Genomic DNA, 16,279 nt, shown 5'->3' with positions numbered 1-16,279 from the left:
GAAATTGAATGCCCAATCAACCCCTTACTGCTGGTTCAGACGAAATTGAATAAAAGTACGTACGACACTTTTAATATGAATGCATCTTTTACAGCGACAAGTGAAGCTAAAAGACGATAGAATATTCGGATAGTGAAACTGAATGATTCTTTTTAATTGTCGAATGACGATCAATTTCAATCTGAACTGAATGAACTAGGCGTTAAATTGAATTGGCCGGGAAAATATTTTGTATTGCTGATTATTGGGGCTCAAGTTCACCTCAAAAAACAAGAGGGGTCCTTTCTCCATCCCCGGGTCACTGCTCATCTCAAAATTGTTCTAATTCCCCGATCTCTCTCAATATTGCTCACCTGATTTAATTTCTTTTTTGTCATCAGTGAAAAACCATAAAAATTTCATTGTTTGATTTTGCTATTTAGGTGTTTTTTATTGATTGTTTTGGATTTTGATTTGTTTATTTACCACATGAAGTTGCTCGAATAATGCCCTGAATGTGCCATACGAGAGAAGCGCTCTTCAGATTAAAAAAATATATACAAATCATCAATAGCGACCTCTATCGCCTAATAATTTCTTGGAACATGATACTATTTTGCATGGGGATTGTTTACATACAATTACCCAAATATCTTTCGATCCGTTGCATTGTCTGGACGCAACTTGATTGAATTTGCACAATTTAAGGATATCTACACGTTTATCTAAAATATTTAGTTATGACAAACTGTAGCTTTTGAATGGTTTCAAATCACTATTATTAATGATAACCCATTAAAAAAATGGTCTATTCCAGTCCATTCAGCACGCGAATCGTTTGGGCGCTTTTCAAGCCGCGATGGGCGCTCCAAGTGTCCAACGTCTGCTGTTGCATTGTGCACATGGGAGCACAAATTGGGCTACTGGAACCAAATAGTAGGTCACATGTGTTTTGTGTGTACACAAATGTACGTGCGCCACACTGCACTAGCTACCCAGTACGCAGAGGTAATAGACGTGATATGCCCCGTGTGTTCGAATGACAGCTACTTACTCGGCACAGTCACTAGCTGTTCATTAGTTGATTTCTTCAGCATCAGCTGGCGTAATAATCTTCTGCGATTCTGAGGCCTTTGTGGGATTCATATTTTTTTCTCGGACTTTTGTTGCCGTTGCTTCCAGTACCAGGACTTAGCAGAACGAACGGCAGACATCATGCCGCTCTTCGGCCACCGGGAAAAGCGAGGGCGTGAGCCCAACCGGCCAAGGCTGGAGGATAAATATGACCTCAAGGAAGTATTGGGAACGTAAGTATTTTTGTTGTATTGTTTGCATTTTCTGCCTCTTTTGTTATGTCAGCTGATTACAGTAAGCAACTCCTGCCCCCTGACGTGCCTGATCGATTATGTGAATGGAAAAATGGTTTTCCTCAGAATATTCTTCTTGGGTTTTCCTCCCTCATCTAGGCCTAATTCTAAAACTGTAATTTCTTCATAATCATATTGACAATAAATAAATGACATTAATAATGGGAGACCAGTGGAGTGGATTCCACTGAATGGGCTACCCAGTTAAAATAAAGGAACAAAAATGTTGCAACCTGATGCCACTGTTTTCTTCACATATCATCTCAATGAAGGTCAGTCATTGCAAAAAATGATGAAATAAGACATGAATCTGGGACTGAGAAACATTTCCAAATTTGTTAGGAAATACTTAAAAATTTTCTTGACTCTCCATAGACTTTGTACACAACTGCTGAAATGGCGTCAGGTTGCAACATTTTTCCAAAATAAAAAATAACCATTAAACAATATAATTTAAGGTAACACTTTCCTACTCAAAGGCCTGGTGTTGTTTCCTACCGTCTTTTTATAATTTGGATGTGAGTTTAATATTGGAACATTTCCTTTGCTTTCTTAGTGATGGTTTCTGATAACAAGCTTACAATATGTTTGTGGGGTTCCGTGTACAAGAAGCACAAGGATGTATGGTTTACTGCAGGATTATAAATGCAGGAATTTGCACCTGAAGTTGACTAGACCTGTTAACGAGGCGTCAATAACAACGCCACGCTCCAGCCTCGCGTAAATACACTCAAAATTGTCACGAAGCACGTCATATTGCCAGTAGGGCTTTTAAGTACTTACATACAAAGCTTTCTGCAAATTCACGCCAGCGTAGGATCTTGCATTGCCAAGAAATATGAGTGGAAAAAAAACGACCTCGACATCACAAAGATATGAGGTAAACTTTTGATTTTCTGAGGTCACGCATACTACGCTGGTACTCCGAGTCATGCACACACGAAATGGTAGGAGCCGTCTGGGTACCCATACAATCTTGAATGTTTCAATGCAACTCTGGAGCGTGGCTATGTAGCCATGTGTACGGGTCTAGAAGTTGACGTGGCGTGGCTAACTAGCGAATGGCGATAGGTCAATTGCCCGATTGATGTTTTTTTTTTTTTAATAAATTGTAATGAACTTATTGGCACCATACATGTGTGTGTATGTATGTAAACCCATACCTCAAATTTCAGGCACAGATGCCAAGAATACTTACAAACATTACAACCCTGAACAATGTAGCAAAAAACTACTGTTTCAATCATTTTGTTTATTCAGTTTTGTTGTTATTTGTTTCTTTGTCAGGGGTGCCTTCTCGGAGGTGGTGATGGCAGAAGACAAGCACACAGGAGAATCGGTAGCAATAAAATGCATCGACAGAAGAGCACTCAAAGGGAAAGAGGACACACTGGAAAACGAGGTCTCCGTCTTAAAGAAGTAAGAAATCGGCTCCACCTGCTTGATTCATCCATCTAATTGCCTAGACTTAAACCCTCAGGCTATTCAAATCCTGAGAGTCACTGAGCAGTTGTAGTTCAGAGCTGTGTTGTAGTCAAGGCCATCACAAGTCTTCTCAAGTCCTCTTAAAGCCAGAGCCCATCATTTGCAGCCATCCGGAAAGTAACTGACGTAATTATTGTTGAAAAACATACTTGGTTGAAAGATAGTAAGGGGACTAAACTCCCTGTGAAATTATTCTTTCTGGTAAGCTGTCATTTTGAAGAAATCGACCAAACAAGGCCTTTCCAACGGTGCGTCTTAAGAAGTGCTGTGGGAAATTTAAATTAGTAGTTCGTTTTGTTATTCGGCGAAGCGCGCGCAAGCATTGGCCCGACGTACACGTGAGTGCGGTTGCTATAATTCGTCGGATCAGTGCGCTACATCGCGTAGCTGCAATCGGCTCAGTGAGAATGTGTCTCGGACGCTGGATTCAGGCCCAATTCAAAACATGATTCAGCAAGTTTTGATTTACAATCGAGATCCTAGAATGTTGTTTTTCTAAAAAAATGCAGCTGAAGCTGAGCTGAAACTTAATCAGATTGGTTGTTAGCATCTTTCTTCAGATATTGAGCACTTTTGCTGCTTCAAACAAATTACAAATGATGGACTATACCTTTAAAGTCCATTACAAGTCCTCCAGTCTCAATTCAAGTCACAGGCTATTCAATGTAATTGTGACTGGACTTGTGAAAGGACTTGCGGTGGACTCCACTACAGCACTCGTTTTTAGGGGTGTGCATTTAGGGGTAGAACAGGAACCGGGTACGTGATTGAAAAACCCCCACGGGTACCCAGGTACCCGTTAAAGAAACCCAGCTGGACTTGTGAAAGGACTTGTGGTGGACTTGTGGATGCAGGTGGACTCCTCTACAGCACTCGTTTTTAGGGGTGTGCCTTTACGGGTAGATGCATTTACGGGTAGAACAGGAACCAGGTACCCGATCGAAGAAAAAAAACACCCACAGGTACCCAGGTACCTGACATTAAAGAAACCCAAGGCCAAACATGCCAAAATTCAAATCTCGGAAGTTGCTGTTGAGATTGTTTGCTAAGGTCCACACAATAATACTACCGCATCAGCGCATCAATACGACAAGATACAAGTGTACAGTGAGCTTTAGGCTTATAGCTTTTCGGTGTAAACAGCAGCTGTGCAACTGCGACTGTCATAAATGTAAACTATGTTTTGTTTTGTTTTCCCATGTGGCCTGGTCTTTATTTTGAAAATTCCCCACAAATGACTTCAAAACCTTTCTTTTTCATTGTCTGAGAAGTAACTAAGTGTGAAAAATAATTAAGCTGCTGCAAACTATTCACTGACTGGATTGACCTGAAATATACAAATCAAAAAGTTGGAGAGGCCTGATATATTCGTCTTTAGCAAAGACTTCTTCAGAGGCAAAAGTAAAGTTCTAAGTAAGCCTAATTTGTAAAGTTTGTTACGGGTACCCGATCCCATAATCTAGAACCAGTTCCTGACAATAGTGATCGGGTACTTGAGTACCAGGTTCCGATGCACAGCCCCTTCTGGTTTTAAGGGTCACGTGTTGCAAGTCCCATTTTTTTTGGGGGGGGGGGGAGGGGGTGGGGGAGTTTGTTGTCTGGGGGGGCCATGGCCTCATGGTCTGGAGCATTGAATTCATGGTCTGCAGGTAAATCTGCAGGTTGTGGGTTCGAGTCCAGCCTGGGTTATGGTGCGTGTGCCCTTGGGCAAGGCACTTTGTCACTCATTGCTTCCCTCCACCCACTGTGATTAATTTTATTCGCTTTGCGGCCGAAATGGCAGCATCGGGCTGTATGCTTCCCAGGGAGCTGAGGTTGTCTTTGGAATGTTTCATTGGCCCAGTGAGCAGGGTAATAATGATGTAGCGCCTTGGGCACCAATACTGGTGGATACGTGCGCTTTATAAGTTATTATTGAACAGGGCACCATTTCATGGAAATGCTAACAAACAGAGAATAGTGCTTACGTGTAGCCAATTTAATGTGCTTGGCAATACAAAAAAAACAACAACTGAGAACCACTCACAAGCAAAACAACTTGATGATTGCATGATGTCTAGCAAATATTTATGTATAACATTTGCAAACATAAAAAACAATGTTAAGGCCCAAAAAAAAAAGTCTCCGGTTTCTGGTATGGAGCTTGCCCAAAAAGTGGTGCGGCGACGCGGCTTTTTTTTTTTTAACCTAATTTTTTTTGCTTAAATGTCTGCTGATGACTGCAAATGGTGCCCTACTAAACTTAGTGCAAATATGTGGGAGTCCAGAGAGGCCACATAAAGCTTATTCTTGACCATAACCCAATCTAAAAACACGTTAAAATTGTGCAGCAGCAGGATTCCAGTCAAACCAGAGAGTTTGGCGGTTTTGAGACATCATCTTTCATTGAAAAAAAAAACTTTTTCATTTTGCCGACGCGCATGGCTACGGCGACGCGCGCGCATACCAGAAAAACCGGAGACTTTTTTATTTTTGGCCTAAATTATTATGAAATAGAAATAGCTTACTTGACTATAAGTGAATAATAGTCTCAAGCATCCTGTGAAATCATGGCACCTGGTGTGCTGTCATTTTGAAGAAAATTTGAATTTTGGACCAGTTTCCAGTGATGGTTGCTTTTGTTAATTTTGTTTTTCAAGACCGTTCATAAAACACTGAATGAAATTTCCAATTATTGTCGGCACATTTCCAAGCCTTGCTATTATTAAAGTACTGTGTTTTTCAATGGTCAATGCAGATGTTCCCTTGTTCCAACTACCTCCATAGTAATCTACATGTAGCTAAAAAAAAATCTAAAAATAAATGGTAGCTTAGGAATCTGTTTCCAATGTACCCGGCAAGGAAGCAGAATATTTAGGTCTTTTATTAATGCGACATAGTTTTCAGTCACAATTTTCCATTTCATTTTTTTTAAAGAACACAACCCTAACCCACCTCACTCCTCCAAAATCCTCCCGGCAGTTTTGGAGGATTCTAGAGGATTGAGGATGAATGCTGATTGAATCAAATGAGGATTTTGGAGGATTGAGGATGAATGGTGATTGAATCAAATGAGGATTTTGGAGGATTGAGGATGAATGGTGATTGAAGCACAAGAGGATTTTGGAGGATTGAGGCTGAATGTATTTTGAGGCAGGACTGTCTGATGATTTTGAAGGATTTGGAATTGCCTTGGTTATCCTTCATTTAAACACGAGTGCAAATTTTGGGATGAGGAGGATTTTGGAGGATTGACGATGAATGCATTTTGAGGCAGGACTGACAATTTTGAAAAATTTAGGCGGAGTTGAAAATGTTTTGAGAATTTTGGAGGATTGAGGATTGTTCTTAGCAAAAAAGGCCTAGGGGTTTTGGGTTTTAAGTGAAAAAAAACCCAATGAATATATAGGAATATGTTTTCTAAAAATTGAAGAAAAAAAGTAATAGCCTACGCAAACTAGAGAATGTAAAGTGAAAATAATTGTGCTTGTCTCACACTCACAGAAACCCCCCATTCTAACTACATACATGTACCAGTATATAGGCTGTGTAAGGTATATGGTTCACGTACCATCGCAACTGTTATCGTGCCTCCAAGCAAGTACCCTTTACAATTTGGTAAATTGATACACTTTTAATCCACATCACTTTGATAACATCATGGTTATTATGTGTGAATGCCCGCCAAGTGGAAAAACGCCTGGCATTTATGACGCTGGATGCCTACCGCCTTACACACTTGACCCAGATATAGTTGTCTTTTTATAAACCGCGAGGGAAACTGTGCAAGACTTAAGCTGTCAAGAGCTACAATTTTTGTATGGAAGTTTTAAAGAAAATAACTTGACATATTTCGATGAAAATATTTTGCAGTGTTTAAATAATTTTGAATTTAGTGTGGGAGTGTGTGTGTTGCAGGGGTGAGATTCATCAGGATTTCTCCTGATGGCAGGATTTTAAAGGGAACAAACATTTGCAAACATCGAAAATCAAAACTTCATGTACCAAATTATTATGAAATACCTTACTGGACTGTTAGTGGATGACGGTCTCAAGCATCCTGTAAAATCAGGGCACCTGGTGTGCTGACATTTTCAAGAAAAGTGGTGTTTCGTATCAATTTCCAACGCTGGTCGGCCGGTTGTGTGTTATTTGAAAAGCTGTTAAAAATAAATACCAAATTTTGGTGGCGAAGTACGGTGTTTAGCAACCAGTGGAATCCCAGATATTGAGAGGATGTTGCCTCTCATCATATTAAGTGTATAGATACCTTTGCTGGTATGTCATGTCTGCCACTACGGCCAAAATGTTACACGTTCGTGGGCTGCTTGGGGAAGATACATGTATGGTACATGTATGTCAAAGTTACATCTTGCCAAATATTATTTTTCATTCAGCGATATCAACTCATGATTTATAACTTTTTACAAAAAATAAAAAGTAGAGCCAATACGCACTTGGCATAAAATTTTTATTAGCCATCTGATACGGTTGCAACAGTTTTTTTTTCAATATTTTTTTCTTCGTTCAACTGACCCTAATTCAGAGGCAAAAAATGTGAGAACCTTAGAAGTAAAGAGCATGCCCTTATCCCCCCCAAAAAGCTACATTAATCTCACTCCAGACATGATTAGGTAATGGGTTTATTGTGTTCTTGACAAAAGTCTGCGCACAGCATCCCCTTGTTTTCTTGCTGTATGATTTGCAGTGTGTGTACACATGTATCTAAGCTAGCCTACATGGAAACATCAACATTCACATAATGCTTCAAATAGCAGTTCATTGTGTTTGTTTTATGAAAGAAATCAGTTTAATCTGATTTGCCTTGGACAATAGGGCTCGCTCAATGACAGCCATCTCCGTAGGAGAACTGCAACGGCATATCTTATGCAATCAAGCATGCATTCAGCAGTGTTGAAACTGTTCCAAACAAGCGCGCTTGTTGCTCAAAATGTGTTCGAAATACGACGCAGCGGATGCGCGTTATGCAAGTTGATGCTCAAAATGCCGACACACGTGGATGGTCTGTAGGAAATGACGTCATTTGAACAAGACCTATATGGATGTAAACATTGTCCAATTCTTTAAATACCATCCTTAACCCTAACCGCCCTGAATCCTCCAAAATCCTTTTTGCAAATTGGAGGAATTTGCAGGATTGAGGTTACATGGCAGAAGTGCGTTACTGATTTCGGAGTATGCACTGTGTCAAGGTCTTGGGCTGGACCTTGTGTTGTTTATGGTCAGCCGTGCATAAATTTAGTCCTTGATTTTACTTGAAATCCTCCGCACTGCTCCAAGATGTCACTGCCTCTGCCTCAACCTATTGACAGTCATAGCCGGAGGATTTTGCAGGATTCAGGCAGTGGTCACCCCTCCATGGACCATATTCAAGAAATAACGGAGGAATTTGCAGGATTGAGGCTATATGCTATTTTTCCATGAGGCCAATTGGAGGATTTTGCAGGATTGAGGCTACATCCTAGCAAAAAGGCCTAGGGAGTTAGGGTTAATTAATGCAGCGGTATCGGATAGTGGAAAAATTCTGTTTGATTTGGTTTGTTCTACAGTTAGTTTAGCACAACTTTTTAAGTCATGACGCCAGCAAATTTTTCATGCTGATGATGTTTAAATCTTATAATTTAAATTAAACCAAAAGGGTTGGAGATTGGAGGAAAATGTGTGTGCTTAAATTTTGACACATCCATACTTTCTAGCTTTCTGTATTTTTCGCACAAAATGTGAGGCGTTTTAGCAAAATGAGACCGAAAGTTGCACACCAGGCCACAGGCCATAAGTGGCGAAAAACTACCAAAAAAAAAACAAATCGTGGTGATTTTTTTCCCCTGATGTTCCGATTTATTAATTATAGTCTTTGATACATGTCTACTACTGAGTACTACTACATATTTTAAAGAAATACTATAAAAATCATGCAATAAAAGTGTTTTAATGGAAAAATAATGGGCATCTTTCAAACAACTACAAAACAGTCGACACGTTGAAGACCTTTTTTCTCAGTATTTTACTTCTTTGACATGTCGATAAATGCAATTTTAAATATCCATAACTTATCAATAAAATGTCCGATTATAGTGCAACAATCAGCACTATAAGGAGAATTTTATTCTCTTTCCTAATTCCCACAAACTCTCATTTGGACCTCTGCCCAGTTGCGTCTCATTTTTCCACAACACCTCACAAATGTGTTGCCAAAAAACCTTCAATATTGCATATGATAGGCCCTACAGAATTGTTAGTATACAATCAGGCCACATGTGTACTGTGCACATCCAGTGTACATGTACAGCACAAGTGCATTGTATCAGTACATGAATCCCATGATAAACCTAATGCAATTTATTTCATTGCTTACTGATATGCGCCATTTGGGAGTCAAATTTTCGTCATTGAAATCATTTGCATTGTGAGCAATGGGCCATAGGTTCCAATAGTTACAATGTTTTTGCTTTGGTGTAAAGTATGCACTCATGTTTGAATAGACGCACACTGTAATACAGTAGATCTAAGAATGGGCCTTTAGGCCAAAAAAATAAGTCTCTGGTTTCTGGTATGGAGCTTGCCCAAAAAGTGGTGCGGCGACGCGGCTGTTTTTTTTTTTTACCTGATTTTTTTTGCTTCAAATGTCAGCTGATGACTGCAAATGGTGCCCGACTAAACTTAGTGCAAATATATGGGAGTCCAGAGAGGCCACATAAAGCTTATTCTCGACCATAACCCAATCTAAAAACAGCAGCAGGATTCCAGTCAAACCATTGAGTTTGGCGGTTTTGAGACATCATCTTTCATTGAAAAAAAACGTTTTCATTTTGCCGACGCGCATGGCTACGGCGACGCGCGCGCATACCAAAAACCGGAGACTTTTTTTTTTTGGCCTTACTGGAATGCTAAAAAATTTGTGATAAATGAAGAATTTGTCCAGTGTTACTACCCTAGATTGCAACAATTCTCTGTCTTGTTTCTGCAGGATCCGGCATTCAAATATCGTGAAGCTGTATGAGATCTTTGAAAACAAAACACACGTGTACCTCGTCATTGAACTGTAAGTATTCACTCATTCCATCTTAATTACTAATAAGGCTTCTCAAAATCTAATGGACTCCGTTCGTGAACAGAGAGGGCGTATTTTTTTTTACCACCTGTGACAGCTCAATGGACGGGACACACCGCGTGCCCATACTGGTTTGCATGCGTAAAGTGCAGAGTACACATGACTAATTGTGCACAAAGCAATTGCTTTGAATAATAAAAATAATAACAACAGGTTTTTGTATAGTGCTTTTAACTAAGATCGAAGCGCTTTACAAATGTACATCATTGAAGCGTCACCGTCGGGCGTCGTTGGCAGTGAATTGAAATGTCCCTCCCAGTGGTCTCCCCCAACTCTCCTTTTCTTACCGTTTAGCGGGTACCTGTGCGTGCATGGTGCCCATAGGAGGTTTTGGGAATTTAAGGGATTTAGGTTTACTTACCGTAGGAATGGGCCATTGGTTTCCTGCTGATCGGAGGATTTTTCGGTCCTCTGAATGGGGTCTGCTCAGAAGTCCGACGCCTCATAGGTCCGACGCCTCATAAGTCTGACAAAATTGCATCCCCTAACCAAAAAAAGGCCCATAAGTCTGATGCCTCATAGGTCCGATGTCTCATAAGTCCGACGCCTCATAGCTCCGACGCCTCATAGCTCCGATGCAGGTCTGACAGATTAAACTCCTCATTTTTCCGACATCGGACTTATGAGGCGTCAAACTTATGAGGCGTCGGACCTATGAGGCGGAATAAATACATTTTATACCTCATAAGTCCGACGCCTCATAAGTCCGAAATTTCGGATTATGAGGCATCGGACCTATGAGGCGTCGGACTTTTGATACGGCCCCCTCTGAATTTAGTAAAATCCAACAAAACCGTTTGGTAACTAGTTGGCACAGTATGTAAAGTACATACTTCGGTGGGTTAGTGACCTTGCCTGAGTTGCTTTACTGTTCTGAATGCATTCAATTAAGCAAAACCTGAAACAAAGATAACAAAAACTGATATCTTAAAAAAATGTTTTACCCAATTACCTTTCAGCGTACAGGAAAAAAAAAATTGCAATTATAGAAATCTATTTAACAATTATTGCATCTCTATTCGACAAGAGCATCCCCCATCCCCCCCCCCAATAAAATGCATGTACGGATACTTCTGGGTGTACATTTGAAACCTGCTTGTAGATGTATGCTGTAGCAAGTGCACTGCATGTTTCAAATATTGGAACACGGACTTGATCAAATGTTCAAAATGCACTGATCAAGTTTAACATGCGCCACCCTAAACTGGCTGCCGAACAGGCTATGTATGTGCCTGCACTTGTCAAAAGTTGACAAAAAGCTTCTTAAAATGAAATAGAGCAGTTTCCAGAATGCCTCATAAATAGTTGTATTTGACCGATTTTAACGAAGAAATTGAGCTACAATGTAATATCCCCATGGAATTTGGAAACTCTCAAGCTTAAATTTTGATGAAACTGTAGCATTTGACAAACAATAAATCTGGCAACTAACACGATTGTGGGAATTGTTCATCATCTCTTTGAGACTGCCCTTTTTTCTCTCGAAAAGTTGAAGTGTAAAAATATGCCATTTGGATATTCGGTTGGTGACCCAATATTTGGTATATTCGCCACAGCACTAGCTGTATAGCACCCATGGGCTGATGCCTTCTGCAGTTGTGTGTTCAGCGGTACAAACTGCCCTTGAATTTAGTCAGAGTTAGAGGCCTAATGGGGGGTTCATTCAAGGAGACAGTATTGTGCTCGGTAAATGCTGCTTGGACTGCCTCTAATGAGAATTAGCTCAATTCACTGTACAGCGGCTTGGCAACAACAAGGAGCGAGGATAAAGACAGGTCAAGATGCACAGATACATGTGGCCACTGCACTCTGACAAATAATTGTCTGGTAGTGATCCTCATCTTATTTTTAATGTAATTGTGGTTTGCATTTTCTCCTTGATGATATTAAAAAATTTAAATGAAAAAAAAAATGTATACAGTGTATTCAAGTTTAGCTGACCTGTGCAAGATACACCTAACCCCACCCGACCACTCCACCCTATCCCATCCCACCGCATGCTGCCCCATCCTGCCCCATCCCCACCCCACCCTCGCCCCATCCCAAACCCCAACCCTCGCCCCATCCCAAACCCCAACCCTCGCCCCATCCCCACCCCACCCCACCCCACCCCCACCCCAATCCTCACCCCATCCCCACCTCACCCATGCCCCATCCCCGCCAAACCCCAACCCCACACCCCACCCCACCCCACCCCCACCCCTTGTGTAAAACGATCTACAAAGTATTGATTTTTACATTGATCGGAGTGAAATTACTCACGTGTGCCCTAACCATAGAGCTGTTATCTATGGTCCTAACATATATACCGGTACCTGTTGTGTCGTATTTTTGGCCTTTGCATTTTTTTTTGCTAAAGAAGGAATTTTTGTCATTTTTGGATAGAGTAAACCTTCCTAAGCCAGAAATCCATTGGTAACATTTTTTTCCATCTACCGTGTGGCGGCCATCCTGGATTCCAAAATGGCCGCCATTTCGGACCTTATTTGTATCATAACTTCGGGCCTGATTGTCATATGAAGTCCATTTTGGTGGCAAACCCCATGTTTTTGCTACCAAGGAACCCAAGTAAGTCATTGTCTATGGTGTACTCCATATGGATGGCGGCCATCTTGGATATTTCAAAATGGCCGCCAATTTGGACCTATTTTGCATAATAACTTTGGACTTGAATGCCGTATGAAATCCATTTTGGTAGCAAACCCCATGTTTTCGATACCAAGGAATCTAAATAAAACACTGTTGAAGAGGTGTCCCGCATGGATGGCAGCCATCTTGGATATTTGAAGAGAACGGCCATTTGGATTTAATTTAAATAATACCATTGCAATCAAATGTCGTATGAAGTTAATTTTGGTGGCAACCCCCATGTTTTTGATACCAAGGAACTCAAGTAAATCATTATTGATGGGGTACTCCCAATAAATGGCAGCCATCTTGGATATTTAAAAGTGGCGGCCATTTTGGACCTATTTTGCATAATAATTTTGGACTCGAATGTCACCTGAAGTCCATTTTGGTGGCAAACCCTTTAATCAATGTACATGTACTCACAAAATGCATCACAAAAATAAATTAAGAAAATAATGAATAAAGTTGCCCATTAAATAATGCCATCCATTTTTTATTTTAAAACACCTATACCACTTACATTAAAAACATTTATTTATTAAATCCATGCACAAAGAAGACTCATCATCAATATACTGAACAAAGGGATCTGTAAGAAAATCATTAGGTTGCTTATTTTCCAGAAATCTATCAGAAAATGGCAAGTAAAACATTACATTTCTTAACTGTTAAGCCGTTGTCCTTATTGGATGGCACTTATAAGCATCCATACTTAAAAACTAGCAAAGTTGTCTATAGATGGCGCTGTTTTATTACATTTTAGTGCATTGTTATTGGACAAAAGTTTGCAGTCGTATGACTGCTAGAGCATGAAGAGTGGCCACAATTGCATGCAGATATCAAGGTGAGTTTGACATTCCTCTAAAAATTGTTCAGAAAGCAAGTTCATAGCACATTATAAACATGTATATACTTCCAAATTTGAAGTCTGAATGGTTCATTTAGCCTTATTTCGCCTCAAAATTTACACAGGCATGACAGGTTTTATAAACTGTACGTCACTCTGTAATGTAACGTGTAGAACCAGGTTAAGCACGCCTAAATTATTGCAGTCTTTTGTAAAACTGAATTAGTGGGTGAATAGGATTACCAATACATGTTCTTGTAGTATCCGCTTTTCTTCTGATTCTAGGATCATTTTATAATACACAAAGCCTGGGCAAAGAAGTATTGTAACACTCCAGTATAGTAAGGCTCATTCAATTATACAAAGTACGGAGGCCTATAGTGTCCATTTATTCCATGATTTGGAAAAAAATAAATAGCTTCAAATAAGTTGCAATCAGCAATAGGAGGCTTTAGGCATTTAAATTAAATCTATCTAGTTACTATAACAAACTTTTTTTTTGATACCACATGGTTTCTAATAAAAACGAGCTCTCAAAGCCCCCTCTTTTTCATAACTTTGAAAAAAAAATACATCACAAATATCGACACACGTTTAGCACTTCATCAGCTTTTCAACATAAAAAAAACATTTCCAATCGGGACAGAGCACCACAGTAAATATCAGTTTTACTTCCGGTTACCCTACCTACCCTAGTTCGACAGCCCCTACTCTAATTTCTTTTGAGGAATATTGTCAAGAAAAATATCAAGAACTACATTTTACCCTTGACTTCACACAGACACCTCCATAATTATGATCGTACAAAACAAAAAGTGCCAGAAACAAACAAAAAAAATTCCTACCCACCTACCCTATTTTCAAAAGCCCTGTAATCGGAAGCAGAAGTATTTTTGGGGGCCTAAACATCTAAGAAGTTAACCAAACAGTTCTTTCAGGACTACCGGTACGATCACTTCCAAAAGGAAAAATAACCATTTTTGCAAAAATAACTTTAAAAAGAAGCAAATAAAGAAAGATTAAAACTTTAAAGAAAGCAAAACGATCCTTGATCACCCCAAACTTCATTACATTTCTAACAAATGATTATTGAGACCATGGACAGATTGAAAAAAATAGCACTTATTTTTGCATTGTCAATAACTCAAATTTATTTCTACCCAATTGAAAAGATTTTTTCATTAGTGAAAAGCTAGTGAACCGTACTCTACACGTATGTTTTGATACCTGTGAGGTATTTTTTCAAAGCTGTGAAAAAAGGGGGTTGAGGGTTTGGCTTTTTTTCACCTTGTTTTTTATTAAAATAAAAGAGTATGTAGCATAATTTTTTTTTTATTCTCACTCGGTCACTTTCTCGTTGACTCACCCTGTATGCATGATGGCACAAATAAACTATGCATATCATAAATATTAGAAATTAGTTATGTTAAACATTTGCTACCTTTTCAGATGGCATTCAACAGAGAACCCCCATCAAAGAGGCCAACAACAGACTTCCGATTATGCCTTCTTTGTCAAAGGGCGACAAAGACGCAACTTGTGAACACACACTACAGATCCTTCAAGGTCTCAGCGTTTGAAACACTTCTAAGCTGTGTACACAAAAAAGCCAACTATGGAAGCCCTGAATTTGTAAACATTGAGAAGCGACTCCATGGAGTCACAGGAGATGACCTGAGAGTTAAAGGTGCTTCATGGCACAGAGACTGCTACAAGAATGCTGTAAGTCACCTTGATCGGGAGGAAAAAAGAAGCAAGTTGGCATTAGATTCACATGACACGACAATCCTAACGCATCGAAGACGGGGAAGGCCCTGTTCTTCAAGTAGATGTACATCACCAAGCACTACAGAATCTTCCAAGCTCACACGTTCAAGGACTCCAGTATTTGACAAAAGCAAGTGTTTCTTTTGTCAACCCACATCTGCAAGTGAGGAGGAGCTACCGGTAGATGCACCAGAAAACCTTCATAAATGTGTCACCACTTCCATGGGTAAAAAGATCCATAATATCGTAGGCAACAGTGGGAACACAGTATGGGAGGTCAGGCTGGCAGATGTACTCTCTTCCGGTGATCTACTCTCACACGATATTATGTATCACCATTCATGCTTCACAAGAAACTGGGAAAGATATATTCAACGCCCTTGCCGCAAAGCAAAGTCCATCAAAACAACAACACCAGAAGCAGAGCTTGCAGAAAACACTGCTTTCATTGCTGCAGAGGTAGAGTTTTTGGCCAGTGTGCAAGACAGTATTGACAAGGGACAGTTCGTGGATGTTTCTGAACTGCACAGTAACTACTCTGACACACTACAAAGATTTGGAATCACTGATTCCCTAATAGGACGTGAAGCATTGAAGGAGAAAGTTCAGGATAATGTCCCGAATGTCATAATAACTCCATCATATGGAAATAAGCCATCTCAAGCACACTCTTTGGATACAGGGAAAGCTGCAATAAATGCTGCAGCTGCTGATGCTCAGGATGTAGTTGCAGATCTTCAGTGCCTGTTCCAAGCTGCTAAAAAGCTTCGATCTGCGATAAAGACACAACTAAGTGATGACCCTTGGAAATTTACAGGTTCACTGAAGGACAGTGCCGGACAGGGTATCCCTCAAGAGCTGCTGTTCTTCATCCTTTGGGTCTTACAAGGCACCAGAATAACAAACCAGGAGCAACGTGCCGCAAACCTTGAGAAATCTGCTAAAGTTATATGCCAGCAGATCATTCACAACTTCAAGTCTGATCGGCAAGTGACATACACTCCAGTAGCACCGAAAGCTGCCTTTCGTCAGACACGCGAGACACCACAAGCTGTTGGACTTTCAGTTCACAGTTACCACATGCATCGCAGC

This window comes from Patiria miniata, unplaced genomic scaffold (genome assembly GCF_015706575.1).
Source record: "Patiria miniata isolate m_02_andy unplaced genomic scaffold, ASM1570657v1 HiC_scaffold_2, whole genome shotgun sequence".
Lineage (NCBI taxonomy): Eukaryota > Metazoa > Echinodermata > Asteroidea > Valvatida > Asterinidae > Patiria > Patiria miniata.
The sequence above is the reverse complement of the archived record's forward strand: the minus strand, read 5'-3'. Positions refer to the sequence as shown.